Raw genomic sequence first — 15,465 nt, forward strand, 5'->3', positions numbered from 1 at the left:
TACTAAAACTCATGAAAATTTATGTCTCAATGTCACCTTTCATTTCCTTGTCTTAATTTTTCAAAATCTTTGTATGGTTTAAGTTTTGTCAAAACTCTAACAAAAGGAAAAGGGAAATGATTGGGAACAACTTTATAGTCCTTCAACTCATTAAAACAATTCAATATCACTTAAAATCACTAACAAGGTGAGTTAGTTCCAAAAGAAATGAATGAATATGAATAGACATGGATAAATTCGGTTGATGGTTTAAGGGTTCTTGAAGTCACTAATGGATTTCAAGGGATGCTAAACTATTGACATGGGGCAAGAGAGAGAATTTAAAATTGGCTTAGTATGTGTGAGATTTAGCTAGGAACACTAGGTAAATATAAACAACAAATAATAAGGAATTGCAAACAAAATGAAGATTGATTGCATTGGAAGAGTAAAAGAGCACAATAGGAGAGGAGTGGAGGAATAAAAGAGACAAATATCCTACCTATATCACCCTACCTAACTTGCCACATGAGAAATATGGCATACAATCAAGCCACCTAAACACATAAGAATGATTATATACCAAAACCCCCTTCAGTATAGATTAGATGAGGTAAAAGAGTTCAACCCAAAATCAAAGCCTAATAAGTTTCCCAAGTATGATTCATAAGTACAATTCACCTCATAACTTGAAGAGGAGAGAACCCTCTGGGAAAAAACTCACTCATAAAAAATAAAAAATAAAAAATAAGGTCTCTAATTACTGAAAAATACAAATCCCATATGAGAAAAAATAAATTCCCATGAGAGAGAAGGAGAGATACCATACAACAACCTCTCAATGAAAAAACTCTTATAGTGATGGTAGATTCTTGACAATGAATGTTGAAGATGATCTAATCTCGGTGAACAATATTCCTCTATTTATGAAGAAATAGAAGCATAGAAAGATGTAATTTATCTTCCCAATATTGAAAGGAATATAAGGAAATAAAAATCAAGATGAAGGAAAAAGTTGAACTCTTCTCAAGTGTCTCCATGTCACTGTTGAAAGGTACCATAGTCAAATTAGTTTTTATAATATATAATGATGAAGATAGAGATATAGAATCTCATGAAGACCAATGCAAATCATAGCCCAAAGACAATGATGATCGCTCCAAATTATACTCAAATGTCTCCACACCAATGTGAAATGGTGACAAAGAATGGTGTAGAGATGGAACAAGAGGGTCAAAAGTGTTGAATATCTGGGCAACTGAGGGGGGGGGGGTGAATTAGTTGTGTAGTCACATAAATCTGTCCACTTAATTAAATGAATATTTAATATTTATTTGATTATTTAACCATCAATTAATGAATTAATTAAATTAATATTTAATTAATTCATCTTAACCCTCTTCTCCTATTAATTAAATAAATTATTCAATTTATTTGATTTAATTCACTTAACCAAATTCAGACCATCAAAGTCTTTGATAACCATTAAAGGCTTTCAACCTTCAACCACCAAATGGCTCAAAGTCTTTGATAACCATTGAAGGCTTTCAACCTTCAACCACTAAATGGCTCAAAGTCTTTGATAACCATTGAAGGCTTTCAACCTTCAACCACTTAATCCCCAAAGTCTCCAATAACCATTAATGGTTACCTCAAACCCTCCCACATGGTTAAAACATTTGTTTTGACTCAACCTCTACCCAACCCAAAGGTCTCATCAGGCCATTAATGCTTTGACCATGATTATCTCTTAAACATTTGCACAAAGGTTTATCCTTGGATTAACTCTTAATCCAATGGGTAATCTTAATTTAGACTTGACCCTTACCTTCTAGATAACCATGAGGTCTCCTCAGGCATTTAATGCCTCCAACCTCTTCTCTCAACCCAATCTTATGTTGACACTTGTCACCATTTCATTGGTGCAAATTGTGCACATGGATCCCCAACTTTCAAGCTTGACCCTTGATTAAACCTTTCAATCCTGGCCATCCATTGCTCCATTTTTCCTATAAATAGAGCCCATTCCTTCATAATCCACATCCTGAAAACTTGTAAGCATTTAGACTATAGCCATTTTAGAGAGCATTTAGCATAGCATAACTAAATCTTGTCTTTTTGGTAAAATCAATCATTTTAGCATTAAAAATAGCTTTTCATTTCATGTTTGGAGCTATTCTACAAATCTCAATCCTCCATAAGCATCCATAGTGCAAAAAGCTGCTGAGAGCTACACTATTTTGGAACTTGGAGAGGAGAGGAACAAGGGAGAAGGAGCTAATCTCATGCTAAGAGACAGTTGGAGATGTCTCATTGTCTTACTTCTTTAGTTAGATTCATTAGCATGTGTTTTTAGTATCTCTCTTGGAATGCCTTCATTTGTGTTTAGTTTTTGATTGATTAACTCTAACGTCTTGTGTGTTTTGTGTTCTTCGATCTTAGACTAACCTTGTGCCATTTAGGAGGGCATCAAGTTGTTAACTTAAAACAATTACTTTATTCTTTGCACATCCATATCCAAACCAACAGAATTAACTAAGCATGAAAAACTGAAAAATACAATAGATCACACAATGAACACCAAATATGATGTGGAAAACCCAAGAAGGGAAAAACCATGGAGAATGTTAGTTCTCAATATAAAACACTAGTTAAGGTGATTTTTACAAAGGGTGGCTCACTGCTAGAATTCTCACTACAGGTGGGCTCACTACCCAAAAAAAGGCTCACTACTTAAGAAAGAGAGAAAGAAAGAAAGAATCTGCCACTAAAACACAATATGCACAATTGGATTGCTTCCAGTGCCTCAACACCAACACACTCTCACATATCACCAACAGTCAATTTTTTCTTTTCCAATCTCGTAAATATTCAAGACAATGTCACACTTTTTCTATGTCTAACTCAATCAAACCATCCTAATATATATCCTATCTTCCAAGAAGCATAATCTTCCAATTCAGCCAAGACAAAGATCTAAACTAGGTCACCATTAATCATTCCAGTGGTGGGAAGGAATGAGAAGTAGACCATACCACAACACACATAAGCGGTCAAATCAAAATGTTACTATCATTACAAATTATGGACCCAAAACATGATACACACGCTACACCAAAAGTTGTTGCTCATACTCAAATTTTGGACTTAATCTGAATCCAAACACCATTACCCAAAATAACAAAAATAATAATGGGACCTCAGTACACATGAATACCAATTATCAACACCATATCTAATATCTAGAGATATTTGGATCACAATCAACACATCTGATCTACCAACACATCTTCTAGAGTACCAAATATTTCAGAAACACATATTCTGGATCGCCAATACAAAGAACATCAATGACAACCATTATATTGACATCAATGACAACCACTCAACATCATCACCATCACATCTTCAATGATCTCCCCCTTTGTCATTGATGGCAACATCCATCAACAATAAATGTAAAACAATATGAATCTCAAGATCTCTCCCCCTTTGACATCAACAACAAAGCTAGGCATAACTCCCCCTGAAAAACTTACTCCTACTCCCCCCTAAGAGGATGCACCCAAGCATTAGCCCAAATAAAAATATGCAAGCTACTCACTAGACTAATACACACCAAATGTGCATCAATTCACACGAGGAAGGGGTAATACCCCTAACTTCAATCAGAGATACTCAAAAGTATCTTTACACAACACCTTCGTGAATACATTTGTAATCTTCTCTTTTTTAGGTACATACTCAAGCTTTACATCATTATCCAACACCTTTTTTGTCAAGAAGTGATATCAAATAGATATATGCTTTCTTTTGGAATGAAGTGTACCGGATTCTCAGAAATGTTTATTGCACTAGTGCTATCACACATAATAGAGATAGTTCATTGAATGTTACACCAATATCCTTCAAAATATACTTCATTCATAAGATCTGTGTGCAACATGAAGATGTTGTAATATATTCTACTTCATCTATAGATAAAGAGATATAATCTTGCTTCTTACCCGACCAAGCCACTGATTGGGAGACAAGACAAAATGCTCCACCACTTGTACTTTTCCTATCATCAACACTTCTCACCCAATCTGCATCGGTATAAGTTGACAGAGTGAAATCCAAACTTCTAGGGTACCACAAACCGAACTTTGTTCCTTTTAGATATCTGAAAATTCTTTTTACTGCCACAACATGAGACTCTCTTCAGTTCTTGCTGAAATCTAGCTTCCAAACAAACTACATACATGATATCTGGTTTGGTAGCAATCAACTATAATAGTCCTCCAATCATTGGTCTATACTGACTCGTGTCTACTTTAGGGGACTTATCATCTTTTGTCAATTTGCATCTGGTGGTCATAGGTGTACACACCAGTTTGGAGTTCTCTAACCCAAACTTCTTCAACAATTCCTTAATGTATTTAGATTGAGAAATGAATATTCCTTTATCATTCTTATTTACTTGCAAGCCAAGAAAGAAATTCAACTCACCAATCATATACATCTCAAATTCCTTCTTCATTTCAGTAGCAAATTTTCAGCACATACCTTGATTTCATCCAAATATTATATCATCAACATACATTACAATAATTAAGATTTTACCTAAATTAGCTTTGAAGTATAAATTATCATCAGTCTAACCAATCTGAAAACCTTGATCAACCAAGTACTTATCTTACCCTCCATACCAAGCTTTAGGGGCTCGTTTAAATCCATACAGGGCCTTTTTCAATATGCAAACAATGTTTAGATCATCTTTCAACTTAAATCCTTTTGGTTGTTCAATGTAAACCTCTTCTTTCAATTCTCCATTCAGAAATGATGATTTCACATCCATCTGATAAACTTGAAATCTTTGAAAGCTGCAAAAGCCAAAAACATCTTGATTGCCTCCATCTGAGCAACTAGGGCATATGTCTCCTCAAAATCAATACCTTAAATCTGAGTATGACCCTTGTAAACCAACCTTGCTTTGTTTCTCACAACTTTTCCATCTTCATCTAGCTTGTTTTGGAATACCCACTTAGTTACAATCACATTCTTATTTTACGGTCTATTAACTAATTCCCATGTCTGATTTTTCACAATCTGATCTAGCTCTTCTTTCATTGCCTTCATCCAATTCTAATCTTTGCAAACTTCTTCTACTAATTTTGGTTCAATCTCTGAATAAAAACATAACAGGACTTGTTCTTGAACTGCTTTTCTTTTCATAATGATACCTTTGTTCTTATCTCCAATAATTCGATCCACTGAATGATTCTTCTGAACATATCTTGGTGTCTTAGATGTAAGTCTCAGAGCTTCATGAGCTTCCTTTTCTTCTTCTCCCTCTCTAATGTTTTCTTCTTTTTTTTTGTCATCCAATTCATCAAACTCATATGTGTTGGATATTGTTGGTTATTGCTGCTACTAGGACATGTTGTTGTCATTTATTGGCCATTTGGAGGAATTGATTATGTGTTGAATTGATGTTTTGTCATTGATGTCAACACTAGTTGTTTTGGATTCTTTACCAATATCCTTCTCGTCACGGTAAGATGTTTGGTTTCTAGTTAGATTGGATCATTATGATCTGGTATGTTTTGTTGGCATTATGTGAACCAGTATGAGGACATGATGACATTGTATGTTGTCATTGATGTTAATATGCTGAAGAAGAGAGAACCGGTATGTTACCAAAAATCGATATAACATTGTGAACCGGTATATGTGCCAAAGTGAAGTGGTGTGTCTGTTCAAGGTGAACCGGCATGTTGATATGGGAACCGGTACATGGAATCTTTGTATGACTACCAGTTGGTAGTCTCAGGGTTTCTGGTTGAAGTGCTTCAAGCCTGTGTGACTCAACCAGTGATTTTGTGTGATGAGTTAGCATTGTAACGAAGAAACGACCATGTTACCATGTCAGCCTTGTGCGCGTGAAGGATCTTGCATGAAGGAGATTGTTCCCTTCTACCTCGGGAATGTGTGAAGTCTGTAAACAATGAAAATGCATGATGGGTTATCAATCGCCATGAAATCAGTGGAAAACAAACCATGGAGAACGTCTCGAGATTGGTTCAAGACTGTTGCATTTAATGCAATGTGCTCAACGGTCAGGATTGAACCGTTTGAATTGCTTAACCTAACAGGTTTAGGGTTTAAGGTTTATGCTACCGACCTATCTGTTTCCTATAAGGTCATTGTTGTGTTTCTTTTTGAGGTTGTTGGCAAAAGTTGTGTGTGTGTATCCAAGTGAAGAGATATGTGATTCTTGCCAGACCAGAGGAGAGAAGTGATACCTGCAGAGTGTAAGTGCAGAAGGTGAAGAGGAGCTAAAGCGAATCTGCATTGGCATTGAGTGTTGTTACAAGATCATTGTAATACCTGTTGATCTCTAACCACCTCAATAGTTGGAAAATCCCTTAACAAGGTAGCTCTAACCAACTTACTAAAAATCCTTTAATAGGGTGACTCAAATTCATTGAGTTCTTTAAATCATCTAACAAGGTAACCTTTAACAGGGTTTAACCCTTAACCGGGTATCTTAGCCATCCCTTAACCGGGTGATCCCTAGCAGGATCGGTTCCTAACAGAACCTGTTGTAATAAGTCTTTACCCGGACTAGGCTCCTAATAGAGCAGACTTCTAAAGAGTTCAAAACAGCTTGTGGGTATTCATCCCCACCGTGGTTTTTCCCAGTTGGGTTTCCACGTGAAAAATCTGTGTGTCATGTGTGGTGTTATTCATGTGATGGTTTAAGTGATTTGTGTCTGAAGTTAAATCATGTTGATCTAGTTGTTTATATATGTTTGATGATAGATTACCTATTCATGTACTAGGGTGAAATGGAAATGAAGTATTAGATTGTATGAAAAGATAAGTGTCAACCGGTTTATGCTTGTCTCAGCTATTCTTGGTTTTACCGGTTGTACTCTGTTTAAGACCGGTTTTACTATTTGTCTATCAAAGCACAGTGTCTACTGACTAACTGGTTTCAGGAAAGTGTTTTTGCCTATACTGATTCACCCCCCCCTCTCAGTACCGGTTTGGTACTTATTGTTCATCAATGAGTTATCAATTGGTATCAGAGCATCCTCTAGGTCCTCTGTGATGTAAGCTTAACTACTTGAGGGAAAGATCCTATTGTAATGATGAAGAGGGAAGGTCCAAAGTTCAACATCGATAACTTCAAAATATGGAAGGACAAAATAAAGATTTACATCAGAAGCATGGGTGCTCAACACTGGAGTTATGTTGAAAATGCTTTTGTTATTCCTACCAGTACTCTCACCGATGATCAAAAGAGAGAAATACAGGAGAATGGGCAAGTCATGGAAGCCCTAATCAGCAACTTATCTGACATTGAATTTATTGATGTCCAGGATAAAGATAATCCCAAAGAAGTATGGGACACTCTTGAGAGTATCTATGGTGGTGATGAGCATGTAAAACAAGCTAAGGAAGAAAGCCTTAGAGGGAAATTTGAAGACATGCGGATGGTTGAAGGTGAGACCATTTAACAGTATGGAATAAGAATCAAAACTGTTGTTGGAGATATCAAGAGTGCAGGTGGTAAAATGGAAGATTCCACTATGGTAAGCAAAGTTCTGAGATCCTTGTTACCGGTCTATGCAATAAGGGTTGCTGCTATTCAAGAGTTGAGATCAATAGACAAGACCAAGGTATCCCTAGACTCGATCATTGCAAAGTTGACAGCCTATGAGGTAAATAGTTTTGATGGCAACATTCAAAAGACTGAATCGACTTTTAAAGCTTATGTTGTACCATCCAGAAAAGGAAAAGAAGCAAGCTCCAGTGGTGAACCAAGACAGAGCAGAGAAATGGACGATGAGGAGATCCTGATGGAATTCAAAGCTCTTCTTGCCAGGAAACTCCCTAAAGGAACCAGTAAATATAGAGGTAAGCTCCCTTTGAAATGCTTTTCTTGTAACTGGATAGGAAATATTGCTATAAGATGTCCTAATGGTGACAACAAGGATAAACTGGAGAGGTTCAAGAAATTCAAAGGAGGAAACCAGAGAAACTATTTTGTTGCAGTTGATGAAGGTGTCACGGATGAGGAATCAGAAGATGAAGAGAATGAAGACATTGTGTTTGTTGCAGCAAAGGAAGATGTGTCAGACAAGAAGGCTCTTGTCTCCCGCTTTGATAGTTCCAATGAGTGGATTATTGATAGTGGTTGTTCTCACCATATGATTGGTCACCGGAGCAAGTTTCTATCTTTGGAAGAATATGATGGTGGTGTGGTTCATTTTGGTAATGATGCACCATGTATGGTTAAAGGAAGAGGGTCCATCTCTCTGAATGGAAAGAGCAGTGCTGACAATGTGTATTGGGTGGAAGGTCTTAGACATAATCTATTGAGCGTTGCCCAGCTGAATGATAGTGGACTCATTCTGGAATTCAAAAAGGGAGTGTGCAAAATCAAAGGAAAGAATGGTGAATTGATGGCAACCGGTATGCAGACCAAAAGTAACTTATTTCAGCTGGATGCAAATGCAAGTACATGTCTTATGGCTAAATTTGATGATTGCTGGATATGGCATAGGAGACTCTGCCATGTAAAATTTGACAACATTGTGAAGGCCAACAAGACCAAGGCAGTCAGAGGATTGCCAATGCTAAGAAAACCAAAAAATCCTTTGTGCAGGGAGTGTCAACTTGGGAAAATGTCTTCCTCAACTTTCAAAGGTAAATCCTTCATTGTTGACAATTTACTTGATCTTGTGCATACTGATTTGTGTGGCCCTATGAAAACTAGGAGTGTGTAGGGAGATAGGTATTTCATGATTCTGACTGATGATTGCTCAAGAATGATGTGGGTCACATTCTTGAAGGATAAGTCTGAAGCTTTTGGAAAGTTCAAAGCTTTCAGAGCATTGGTAGAAAAGGAAAGTGGTAGAAGAATCAAATGCCTTAGAACTGATCAAGGAGGTGAGTTCACTTCCGACGAATTCAACAAATATTATGAAGAGAACGACATTAAGAGGCAATTGTTTGCCCCCCGGACTCCACAACAGAATGGCTTAGCAGAGAGAAACAACCAGACTGTGGTTGAAGTAGCTAGAACTATGCTAATCCAAGGAAAAGTTGCTCACACCTTTTGGAGAGAAGCGGTGAGCACTGCAGTATACACAATGAACCGGGTACTCATCAAGAAAGGAAAAGATAAGACTCCTTATGAGTATTAGGCCGGTAAGACACCAGTAGTAAGCTACTTTAGAATGTTTGGTAGCAAATGTTATATCAAGAGGAGTGAACATCAGAGCAAGTTCGATGCAAAATGTGATGAAGGAGTATTCCTAGGATATTCCACCAGGAGCAAAGCTCTCAAATGTTTCAACAATAGGACTCAGAGAATTGTTGAAAGCATCAATGTTAGAGTTGATCAAAACTCTGGAAAACCTGAGGAAACCAACAGTAAGCAAGTAAGAGATGAACTTGTAGTAACCTTCTAGGAACCGGTTTCTAATCAGCCAAGTACCAGTAACAGTATTCCTTCATCGGTAGATGTTGATGCTGATGAAGATGAGGATGAAGAAGAAAAGCAGGAAGAATCAGTCAAGAGCATTCCTCGATATTTCAAACTGAATCATGATCCAAAGTAGATCATAGGAGATAACGATGCAGGAATCCTTACAAGAAGAAAGGTCAGAGAAAATTCTTGTATGATCTCTGAATTTGAGCCTAAATCTTTCAAAGAGGCACATAAAGATGAAGATGGGATCAAGGCAATGGAGGAGGAAGTTGACCAGATAGAGAAGAATGGTACATGGTCTTTGGTACCCAGACCAGAGCATAAAAATGTCATTGGAACCAAATGGGTTTTCAGAAACAAGCTGAATGAGGATGGCACAGTGGTAAGGAACAAAGCCAGACTAGTATGTAAAGGATATGCTCAAGAAGAAGGAGAAGACTATGGAGAAACCTTTGCCCCAGTAGCCAGATTGGAAGGAGTTCGTATGCTTCTTACATATGCAGCTTTTAAAGGATTCAAAGTATATCAAATGGATGTAAAATCTGCATTTCTAAATGGATTACTTGAAGAGGAGGTGTATATAGAGCAACCAGATGGGTTTGCCCTATCTGAAAACAGTGACATGGTGTGTAGGCTACATAAAGCCTTATATGGTCTAAAGCAGGCACCTAGAGCATGGTATGAACACCTGCACTCCCATCTTTTGAAGATTGGATTTGAGAGAACAAGCGAAGATAACAATATCTAATTGAAATATGAAGGAGATCAGATCCTGATCTATGAGGTATTTGTTGATGACATTATCTTTGGTGGAGATGACAAGATGAGTCATGAGTTTGCAGATGAGATGAAGAAAGAGTTTGAGATGTCACTCATAGGGGAGATTAAGTTCTTCATTGGACTCTAGATTCAACAGATGAAAGATGGAATCTTTATCACTCAGTCCAAGTATGTCAAAGAGGTGTTGAAGAACTTTGGCATGGAAGATAGCAAATCAGTTGGTACACTGATGGTGACCGTCTATAAACTATCCAAAGAGGATGACTTAGCATTGGTTAATGAGAAGGAATACCGATCAATGATTGGTAAGTTGCATTATGTAGTGCATAGCAGACCAGGTATTGCACATGCAGTTGGCATTACTGCAAGGTTCCAGAAAAGTCCAAGAGAATCCCACTTGGTTGCAGGCAAGAGGATTCTTAGGTATCTGAAGGGAACTATTGATTATGGATTGTGGTATCCATATAGAAAGGATTTCAACTTGAAAGTATTCACAGATGCTAATTGGGCAGGTAATGTGGACGACCGAAAGAGCACAATTGGTGATGCATTCTTTCTCGGTGGTAGACTAGTCTCATGGATGAGTAAGAAGCAGAGTTGTATCTCTTAGTCTATAGCGGAAGCAGAGTATGTTGCACCTTTTATGAACTGCACCCAGACTATTTGGATGAAGCATGTATTGAATGGCTTCAAAGTTCCTGTATCTGAACCAGTAAGCATATTTTGTGATAACACAAGTGCTATCAATATTTCCAAGAATCCAGTTTTACATTCTAGAACCAAGCACTTTGAGCTTAAGTATCATTTCTTAAGGGAAAAGGTTCAGAACAAAGAGATTGCACTGGAACATGTTTCCAGCAAGGAGTAGTTAGCAGACATATTCACCAAGCCTCTCCCAAAGGCTACATTTACCTACTTAAGAGGTGAATTAGGGGTGTTGCCCCTTCAGGAGGTGAACTAAGATATGAGCTCTACATCAGTCAAGTATTCCATTGTCAAATAATTTCAGGATTGATGTGTTGAAGGATGCTACTCCTTAGGGGGAGCAACATAATGGAACAGGAAAGCTTGTGCCTCCACTTTGGCATTGTTGTCAAAGGGGGAGAAGAAGTGAAGCAGAGAAGATATCTGCAGAAATAGGGGGAGAAGATGTGAAGCGGAGAGATATCTTTGTATATTGCCATCAATGCCAAAGGGGGAGATTGTTGGCATTATGTGAACCAATATGAGGACATGATGACATTGTATGTTGTCATTGATGTCAATATGTTGAAGAAGAGAGAACTGCTATGTTACCAAGAACCGGTATAACATTGTGAACCGGTATATGTGCCAAAGTGAAGTGGTGTGTCTGGTCAAGGTGAACCGACATGTTTATATGGGAACCAGTACATGGAAGCTTTGTATGACTACCAGTTGGTAGTCTCAGGGTTTCCGGTTGAAGTGCTTCAAGCTTGTGTGACTCAACCGGTGACTTTGTGTGATGAGTTAGCATTGTAATGAAGTACAGACTGTGTAACCAAGTCAGCCTTGTGCGTGTGAAGGATCTTGCATGAAGGAGATTGTTCCTTTCTACCTCGGGAATGTGCAAAGTCTATAAATAGTGGAAACACGTGATGGGTTATTAGCCGCCATGAAAGCAGTGGAAAACAAACCATGGAGAACATCTTGAGATCGGTTCAAGACTGTTGCATTTAATGCAATGTGCTCAACGGTTAGGATTGAACTGTTTGAATTGCTTAACCTAACAGGTTTAGGGCTTAGGGTTTATGCTACCGACCTATATGTTTCCTATAAGGTCATTGTTGTGTTTCTTTCTGAGGTTGTTGGAAAAAGTTGTGTGTGTGTGTATCCAAGTGAAGAGATACGTGATTCTTGCCAGACTAGAGGAGAGAAGTGATACCTGCAGAGTGTAAGTGTAGAAGGTGAAGAGGAGCTAAAGCGGATCTGTATTGACATTGAGTGCTGTTACCAGATCATTATAGTACCTGTTGATCTCTAACCACCTCAACAGTTGGAAAATCCCTTAACAGGGTAGCTCTAACTAGCTTACTGAAAATCCTTTAATAGGGTGACTCAAATTCATTGAGCTCTTTAAATCCTCTAACAAGGTAACCTTTAACAGGGTTTAACCCTTAACCGGGTATCTTATCCATCCCTTAACCGGGTGATCCCTAGCAAGATCGGTTCCTAACAGAACCTATTGTAATAAGTCTTTAATCGGACTAGGCTCCTAACAGAGTGGACTTTTAAAGAGTTCAAAACAACTTGTGGGTATTCATCCCCACCATGGTTTTTCCCAGTTGGGTTTCCATGTGAAAAATCTGTGTGTGATGTGTGGCGTTATTCATGTGATGGTTTAAGTGATTTGTGTCTGAAGTTAAATCATGTTGATCTAGCTGTTTATATATGTTTGATGATAGATTACCTATTCATGTACTAGGGTGAAATGGAAATGAAGTATTAGATTGTATGAAAAGATAAGTGTCAACCGGTTTATGCTTGTCTTAGCTATTCTTGGTTTTGCCACTTGTACTCTGTTTAAAACCGGTATTACTATTTGTCTATCAAAGCACAATGTCTGTTGACTAACCAGTTTTAGGAAAGTGTTTTTGCCTGTACTGATTCACCCCCCCCTCTCAGTACCGGTTTGGTACTTATTGTTCATTAGTGAGTTATCATGTTTAGGTTATGGAATTGGCTTATTCATGCTACTCAGGTTCATGTTCAATCAGTTGGTTTTCGATTTGGTGATCGAATGCTATCCTGTATGCTAGCAAGCTTGGTTTGTTGTTATGGCGAGGGTTTCATCGACAAAACTTTATTGAAGATATTTGATGTTATACATAAGTGGTGTTGGTGCAGCTTCTAGTGGAGATTCATGATGGTTATGGTGATCATGTTCGAGACTTAGTTGATTGGGATCATTGCTTTAGTGTGTATGGACCTAAATTGGGTCTCAATATTATCTAGGTTATGGACCGACTTAATGTAACATATGGATTGGACTTCTCAATGTGTTTCTGGGATATCTTATGGGTTGGATATTATTTGTTTGGTCTCTAGCCGACATGTTTTGTAATTATGTATTTGTTTTATTGTATAGTGGCCGACCTTATTATTTTTGGTCGAGGGTATGTATATATATGATGTAAGATCTCATTATAGATCATATGTGAGGATGTGTTTGAGCGAATAATGTAATAATCATTCAGGCAGAGGATTTGGTCGATCATTGGTGATCGATTTGGGTTTATGTAAGAGGATTTAGTCCTCCAGTATTGAGCTTAACTGGAACTATACTCAGGCATAGGAGATGATATCTTTGCAGTTTATTCTTTCCTCCAGATTATAGTCGAGATTTCTATGTAGTAAGTGAGACTCCTTTTATGATGAGCAATGTGCTCTAAGTTGTTGGCCTTCCTGCAAGTGTAGGCCCATCAATTGTAATTCACATACTTACTGCAGAAGTATTATTTGACTATGGGTAGGCTTCCCACCATGGTTTTTCCCTTTACCGGGTTTTCCACGTACAAATCTTGGTGTCATGTGGATTGTATTTATTCTCTTATTGTTGTTCATGCTTAATTTGTTTATCTACTATTTCGATATTTGGTTTATGCATTGCCGTATTGATCTTTTGGGTTCTAATATTAAAGTTTTAATTGCTTAAGGTTCCGGTAATCTGGTGACAACTAATTCACCCCCCCCCCCCCCTCTCAGTTATCTTCCAGTTATTTGAATTGTCTAACAATTGGTATCAAAGCACTGGTCCTCTCTGTAGAAACTTAACTGCTTGAGGAAGATCCTATGGTGACTAATAGTTCATGTTCATCTAGTTCATCTATTGCTATCTTTCGAAGAGATATTCCTAGGCTTGATGGAACAAATTACATAGTATGGAAGATTCAGATGGAGACTCATATGAGGTATCTTGGCAAAGAGATTTGGGAGATCACAGAGAATGGTGTTACACCTCATAATCCAAAATCTGGCAACTCTCCTCCAGCAAACTTGGATAAGGAGCTTGAGAATGATTATAGAGCAAGATAAGCCCTCTTGTGTGCACTTTCTGATCAACAAATAATATGATTAACGAACAAATCATCTGCAAAGGCTATATGGGACAAGTTGGAGACTCTTAATGAAGGTGACCCTACTATTAAGATTACTAAATTTGATGGTTATTGGGTGAGATATGAAAAATTGAAGATGGAAGAAGATGAAAGGATTCTTGCATTCATGGAAAGGGTAAATGAGATTGTTATGGATATTCAATGTTGTGGTGGAACTCTGAGTGAAGATGAAATAATTTCTAAAGTTCTGAGAGCTTTACCACCATCTTATAAGATGAAGGCTACTACGACTAATGAATTGAGAATAATGGCTAATAATTACGTCAATAGAGATACCTTGGTTGGGAAATTATCGGCTTTTGAGCTTGAAGAATTTGGACCTTTTGGAGATGTGAAGTCTGAACCTGCTTTTCATGCATCTGCATCATCAACTGGAAAACAAGATTGAAAATATTTATATGCAAGGGAATTGGATGATATGGAGAGAGAAGATGAAGAATTTGAGAAACTTGAAGCCCTATTTGCTAGAAGAGTACCTAAAGGACCGATAGGAAGTAAGTATAAAGGAATATCAACTTTAAAATGTTTTGCATGTAATAAGATTGTTCATTTTGCATCTAGATATCCTGAAAGGAATTCAAGATTTGAATAGAGAGTTAGAAGATCTTTTAAGCCTAACCTTGGATATCAAAACAAGTATAAGTACAAGAAAAATAGAGATAAACCATGCTACATAGCGGATGAGGAAGGTGTGACTGATTCTGATGATGAACTGACACAAGACTCTACTAGTGGTTCTGGAAATGGAAAGGAATGGGTGTTCCTGGCCATCAAGGAAGATGTTCCGGCACTGGAAGAGAATGTACTTGAAGAGAAGACGCTTACTGCTAAATTTGAAGATAAGGATGAATGGATAATTGATAGTGGATGTTCACATCATATGATTGGAGATAAAAGGAATTTTCTATCTTTGCAAGAATTTGATGGCAGTATGGTTAGATTTGGAGATGACAAAGCATGTATGATCAAGGGAAAAGGAACTATATCATTGGATGGTAGTAACAATACTGATAATATTTATTATGTTGAAGGTTTGAGGCATAATCTTTTGAGTGTAGGACAATTGGTGGATAAGGGATTTCA

This window comes from Cryptomeria japonica, chromosome 11, assembly GCF_030272615.1.
Source record: "Cryptomeria japonica chromosome 11, Sugi_1.0, whole genome shotgun sequence".
NCBI classification, from domain to species: domain Eukaryota; kingdom Viridiplantae; phylum Streptophyta; class Pinopsida; order Cupressales; family Cupressaceae; genus Cryptomeria; species Cryptomeria japonica.